At 42.8% G+C, this 6,649-nt stretch overlaps 1 long non-coding RNA gene across 1 annotated transcript; it reads right to left on the minus strand.

The window, feature by feature from the left end:
• Positions 1–851: 851 nt before the first annotated feature.
• LOC117095241 lies at positions 852–6,328 on the minus strand. The gene is made up of 4 exons (XR_004441871.1): positions 5,585–6,328; positions 4,081–4,225; positions 2,393–2,445; positions 852–1,363 (listed from the first exon to the last, which is right to left on the minus strand). It is a non-coding gene; the product is annotated as an uncharacterized LOC117095241 (long non-coding RNA).
• Positions 6,329–6,649: the final 321 nt, after the last annotated feature.

Raw genomic sequence — 6,649 nt, forward strand, 5'->3', positions numbered from 1 at the left:
TGGCAAATCTTGAACGGAGTCTGATAATGAGATAGTAGTTGTGTACCGGTGTTAATTTCTGGATTCTGATGGGTATATTGTATAGTGTGTAGGACTAAACTCTTAAGTATTCAGGGCTGATGGGGCATTAGGTCAGCAATTTACTCTCAAACGATTCAGGGGAAATAAAATTTTTTATAGTATACATGCAACTTTTCTGTAAACTTGTTTCAAAAGCTAAAAATGAGTTAAAATCAATTCTGGTAAAGAGAAGGTTGAGAACTGGCTAAATAATGTTCTTCAGGTATGACAAGCGTTGTTATAAGGAAGGTCTTTTTCATCTGCCGAGAAACTTAAAAGATTCATGTGAGACATACATATTTAATTCAATTTCACTTATTTCCTAAACAAGCCTTACATGAGTCTATTTATAGAAAGCATTCACATTAGATACAAATACAATAGTCAAATCATTAAAATAAGTGTAAAAGATGAGAGTCAAGAAATGAGATGAAATGAATAATAAGAGAGTAGGAATTTATATATGATAAAAACTGGCCAGGTGTGGTGGCTCATGCCTATAATCCTAACATTTTGGGAGGCCGAGGCGGGAGGATTACCTGAGCTCAGAAGTTTGAGACCAACCTGGGCAACACGGTGAAACCCTGTCTCTACTAAAATACAAAAGAAATTAGATGGGGGTGGCAGCATGCACCTGTAGTCCCAGCTACTCGGGAGGCTGAGGCAGGAGAATTGTTTGAACCCGGGAGCCAGAGGTTGCAGTGAGACAAGATCATGCCACTGCACTCCAGCCTGGGTGACAGAGCAAGACTCAGTCTCTACAAACAACAACAGCAACAACAAAACATAACTAAATGAAGCATAAAATTTAACTTTGAGTTTCCTGGTTGCCAAGGCAAAGATATATAAAGTTACCAAGTGCTTATTTTACAATAAGCCCTGGCTGGGTCCCAAGACTAGCCACCGAGCCTCTGTTGCATCTTAATGTCTTTCTCCCTCACTATCCATCCCTCGTCATCTGCTATAGCCTCTCAAGCTCACAGTTCTTTGTCTCTGTTGCTGGTGGCCTGGCTTTTTCTGCCAGCTGCTTGTCTCTGGTGGCATTCTATACTGGTATGCCAGGATAGCTTTCCATTTTTGCCTATTGCTGTGAGGAAATTTCACTTTTCTTACTAAAAATAAAGTTCAGAACCTCAGGGTTGGCACTGGGTGGTCCTTATGGCCTTGACTTTCACCCAAGACTCACTTCCTTTGGGGTCTATGTCTGATCCTACCACTGACACATTGGCCTAACGGAGCACTGTTTCCCTCTTTTTTTCTTATACTGGATGCAGGACTCTTGGGTTGATTCTCCGTAGACCAACTGATCAGAGTTAGAATGTTCATATAAAACTTGGATAAATGAAAGGAGGAAACAAAAGAACAAGAAAAAGAGACAATTTCATTGATCTTTACAACTCAGCTTACTTCTCTTCAATTGTTGAACCAATACATGGGTTCTTCCTGGTTTCTGGTCTACCTCCTCATGATGGTGACTATTATTTATACCCACTGGCCAGGGGTGCCTGTAACTTCCATGGTTGACCTGTGAGACCAACAGAATCTGAGCTCCCTCAGTTCTAGTTTCCTAAATTCATGTCTTTCCTCTGGGTTACTGACACTAGGCATGACCTCCCCATTCAAGAAGATCCAACCTACCTTCAGATGTGAGCTTTGTATTTATAGATGCCACCAGGATACCAGACAACCCTCCCAATAAGCCTAGGAGATGTGCCCATGTATGCTCAATATGGTAAAAGCATGGTTAGTTTCTTATTGCTTCCAGTGAGATCTTCCTGTTGCTTGTTTGGACAAATTCTCATGTCTGATGGGGTACCTTGCTCAACTTCCCATGCTATCTGTATGGGGTTGTTTTGGTCATCACAGCTTTTATAACCAATCTCCCATTAGACAAGAGAAGAGAGTCAGTCACAAGAGGCAGGATATAACGCAAGATTTCTGGAGAGCAAGAAATATTAGAAATCCCAAAGTGCTGCATCCTATTAGACACTAAGACTGAAAGGTATAAGCACTAAATCCATGCTGGGAAGCACTAAAAGCTTTGCAAAAATCCCTCTATCTTTATCTGTCCTCACTATTCACAGGATCATTTAATATCAAATCTATAAGGCATTGCAGGAAGGAAATTGTGGGACTCATCTCAAAATTATCTGCCTTCCTGTTCTGATAATACAGCGTTTCTCTTTCTAATGAAAACCTTTCAATAAAAAAGAAATAAAAGAAATAATAATAGACTTAATATTAAAAATATAAACAACTGAGCACATCTTTTCAAAGTCCCTTTTCCATTCTAAAAGGGAATAATTGTAGGACAGTATCAGATACCTCTTACCTAAAATATCCAGTGGCAGAGAGACTAATGCTTTGAGCAAGTGCTTCATTAACCTGCAAAAAAGAATATGATGAAAGGAAAAATACACAACTGGACAAAAGCAAAACATGGGAAAATAATGGTTTTCTAGATGTCATAATTTTCCTTATTGTTGGGAATGTTATTTTACTGAGTGAACAAGCAGAGTGCCCAAGTGGGTTCTCTGTGAAGAATGATTGCTAAGGATGCCCAGGATGATTGCTAAGTCACTGCTTTGGTGTATCTATTTAAAGAGCAAGGGAAGAAGTGATGAAGGTAAACACCTGTGGTGGAAGTTTAAATTCAGGGTCCCCAAACAAAGTCTAGCCGAGGATCTCCATCCTCCTGTCTCCATATATAGGGAACCAGTCTAGATGGGGCATCAGCTTGGTTGGAATATGCATGTATTTTTAAGTTTCAGAGAAACTAAGAGATAAAGGAGGTAAGTTCGGTAATCCCTCAAGTTACTGCCACCACATCCCATCCATTGCCGCTCCCTGAGGGCTTCCCACAAAACTTCAAAATCACCTGGAAACTTTCTAACAGCACTAATTAAATACTCAGGGCCTTGCAGAACTTCTGCTGCCTCAATTTTTAAAAATCTGGGTCACGTTTTAAAATGAAGTCTTTATTCTGAAAGAAGAACAAGAACTACCACCCAAAGACTATCCAGTTTTCCCTATAAATGTTTGAAATGCAGGTGTGAAAAATAGCAAGCATTTGTAGTTTTAGCTGAAGCTGTTTTTCAAAATGTAATCCAATATAACAGCTTCCCCCTGCAAGAACTTCCTTGAAATGTATTGCTTTTTTTCCCTGCAAATTTCCAAAGTTAAACTTTTTTTTTTTCTTTCTTTTTTTTTTTTTTTTTTGAGACGGAGTCTCGCTCTGTCACCCAGGCTGGAGTGCGGTGGCGCGATCTCCACTCACTGCAAGCTCCGCTTCCCGGGTTCATGCCATTCTCCTGCCTCAGCCTCCCCTGTAGCTGGGACTACAGGCACCCGCCACCACGCCCGGCTAATTTTTGTATTTTTAGTAGAGACAGGGTTTCACCGTGTTAGTCAGGATGGTCTCGATCTCCTGACCTCGTGATCCGCCCATCTCGGCCTCCCAAAGTGCTGGGATTACAGGCGTGAGCCACCGCGCCCGGCCCAAAGTTGAACTTTAGATGATGTAGGCTCTATCTTCCTTAGCAAATAACCAGACACACACTAAGTGGTATTTAAACACGAATGGCTTTAACACTGTTACTGAGCTATTTCTCCAGATGTGAGTAAATATCTAGATGAATCAGAGATTTCTGTTTCATAAGATGTGGTTGCAAGGTGAATGATTGATTTATATCTGTCCGTTATGAACTCAGCTTACTAATCTTTAATTGCTGGACCAATGTAAGAATGACTTTCTTCCTAGCTCCTGGTCACCTCCTTATGATGGAGATACTATCATTTTATATCCATCAGTCAGGAGTGCTACTTAAAGCGTGGTTCAGCAGTGCAGGTATTACATGGGAGGTTGACGGAAATGCGGACTCTGAGGCCCCACTCAGACATACAGAATAAGAATCTGCATTTTAACTGATGCCCAGTTGATCCGCCTGCTCACTGATGACTGGGGAGGGATGCCCCAGGCTGTACAGGACAGGAGGAGGAGGTGGCAGGGATGCAGCATACCTGGGAACAGGTGCTTCCACTCAGTGATCCCACAGGAGCTCTGCAGGCTTCAGCCACACCTGGTGTTCACCCACTTCTCCCAGGTGCCACTAGCACTCCATCTGATGATAGGTTCAAAGCATTCCACGAGAGTCTGGCAGGTATTCTGTAGGTGGAAATGGACAGAAGAGTGGCAGAGAATCAAATAGGGAAACCTTTCAAACTCGACTGTGTTTCTCACCCTGTAACAATCACCATCCTCCCTGCGTCCTGCAGATACCTTCCATTTGGCTTGTCTCCACCTCTGGAAAAGGGGCTGACTCTGGTGTTCCCTGTGGAACCAGTGCCAAGACAGGGTTTTTTCACCCAGGAGGTAAAAGTGGAGGCTAGAGGGAGGATAGATAGACTGCAAGATCCATTTGCCTAGTTCAACCAAAATGGCTCTGTTTTTATGTGTTTTATGTGCTGAGGTTCTATTTAGGATTTGCTGCATACTTACCAAGCCTATGAAAATCCCTGTCCAGGCAGTGAACACAAGAATGCAGGCACAGAGAAAGGCAGCGTGGTGTGTAGAGAAATGTGAGTTTTAGAGCCAGACATCCCTGTGATTGAATAGCTCTGCTTCTTCTCGGTATATGGATCACTTATACTCTCCATGCCGTGGGGATCTTGTCTGTGACCTGGAGATACCAGAACCAGGTGACCACACAGCCTGCTTTGCCCAGGACAATCCCTGTTTACACTGGTTGTCTTTGTGTTAATGTCAGTGGCTCCCTTTGCTCTCCAAAGTATTTTTGTTTGAATTATATGGGCATTAATACCTACTTTGAAGGGTTGTTTTAAATGCATTCACGTGTGGCATAATGATGTTTTAGTCAACAGTGGACCACATATATGACAGTGGTCCCACAAGATTATAATGGAACTGAAAAATTCCTATTGCCTAGTGACATCATAGCTGTCATAGTGTTGTGGCATAATTACTTTATTTTTTAATTTAACTTTATTTTTTTGGCTCTGTTGCCCAGGCTAGAGGTCAGCAGCATGATATCGGCTCACTGAAACCTCCATCTCCTGGGCTCAGGTGATCCTCCTACCTCAGCCTCCCAAGTAGCTGGAACTACAGGTGTATGCCACCATGCTTGGCTAATTTTCATATTTTCTTTTGTAGACACAGGGTTTCCCCATGTTGCTGAGGCTGGTCTTGAACTCCTGGACTCAAGTGATAGGCCTGCGTCAGCCTCCCAGAGTGCTGGGATTACAGGTGTAAGCCACCACACCTGACCTAATTATTTTTAAAATAAATGTAGTGTAGCCTAAGTGTGCAGTGTTTATTAAGTCTACACTCATGTGCCAGGTCTTCACATCCACTCACTACTTACTGACCCAGCCAGAGCAACTTTTACTCCTACAAGCTCCATTCATGGTAAGTGTCTTATACAGGTGTAAATTTTTTTATCTTTTATACCAGATTTTTACTGTACCTTTTCTATGTTTGGATATATCTGGGTACACAAATACTTACCATTATGTTACCATTGCCTACAGCATTCAGAGTAGTAATATGCTGCGCCGGTTTGGAGCCTAGGAACAATAGGCCAGACCATATAGCCTAAGTGTGCAGTAGGCCATACCATCTAGGTTTATGAAAATATACTACTCTGTGATGTCCCCACAATGGCAAAATTGCCTAAAGATGTGTTTTTCAGATCATATCCCTGTCGTTAAGTGAGGTATGACTGTACAGCACTCAGTATTGTCTTCATTATGTTACTCCAGGGGCAGGTACTCATTAAAGCTTTGTGAGAGACTTGCTTGGAACCTGGGTCACTGAGTGACCAGCATTGAGTGAGATACTCTTGGCACTGGTCTTCAAGTTCAGCTGACCAAACCAGGGATATCTGCACCTGTCCCCTCTCAAAATGGGATGCCGCGCTTGCTCTTCTCCAGATACCAGGATCTTTGGCTCAGTAAGGCTTCTGCCCTCTGTCCTTCCAAGAGGGCAGCCTGGGGAGATCTCTGTTCTCAAATAAGGAGGTCTGCATTCTAGAGGGGGGACCCTGACCCTATCATGGGTGCCCTTTTCATAAAGTAAGCATGAGAAAGTGGACTTGACTGAGGAATGAACAAGTTGTCTGGCACCAGGAAGTCTGGATTTGGGGTGCAATTAGAACTTAAATATATGTGTAATTAATACACAGGAGTTGTCCGGGAATGCTGCTGCTCCTCACTGAACTTTGGAGCCCATGAAAAGTTACAGCTGCTCCAGTCAAGGGTGAGGAGCCACTGGTTTCCTGGGAAGCTGAGTTTTGGTGAAGCCCCTCCCACTAGAGAAGGCAGGTGAAGCCCTCTTCCCAAGTTCCAGTTGGCTTATTACCAGGTAATTCAGAATGAGCTCCTAGGGATGCTGTGGAGAATTCTAGTCATTGCGTCACAAAGCCCAAAGGTGATACAGTGCAGTCTGGGAATATTTTATGAAGTCCAATTCTGGCTGATGGCGAAACTGAAACAACCTCTTTCACCTGTGTCATTTTGGTGTTAATACCCTGTCCCAATTCAGCTCTGCCATGACCAACTAATATAGACCCAT

This window comes from Trachypithecus francoisi, unplaced genomic scaffold (genome assembly GCF_009764315.1).
Source record: "Trachypithecus francoisi isolate TF-2019V2 unplaced genomic scaffold, Tfra_2.0 Lachesis_group13, whole genome shotgun sequence".
NCBI lineage: Eukaryota > Metazoa > Chordata > Mammalia > Primates > Cercopithecidae > Trachypithecus > Trachypithecus francoisi.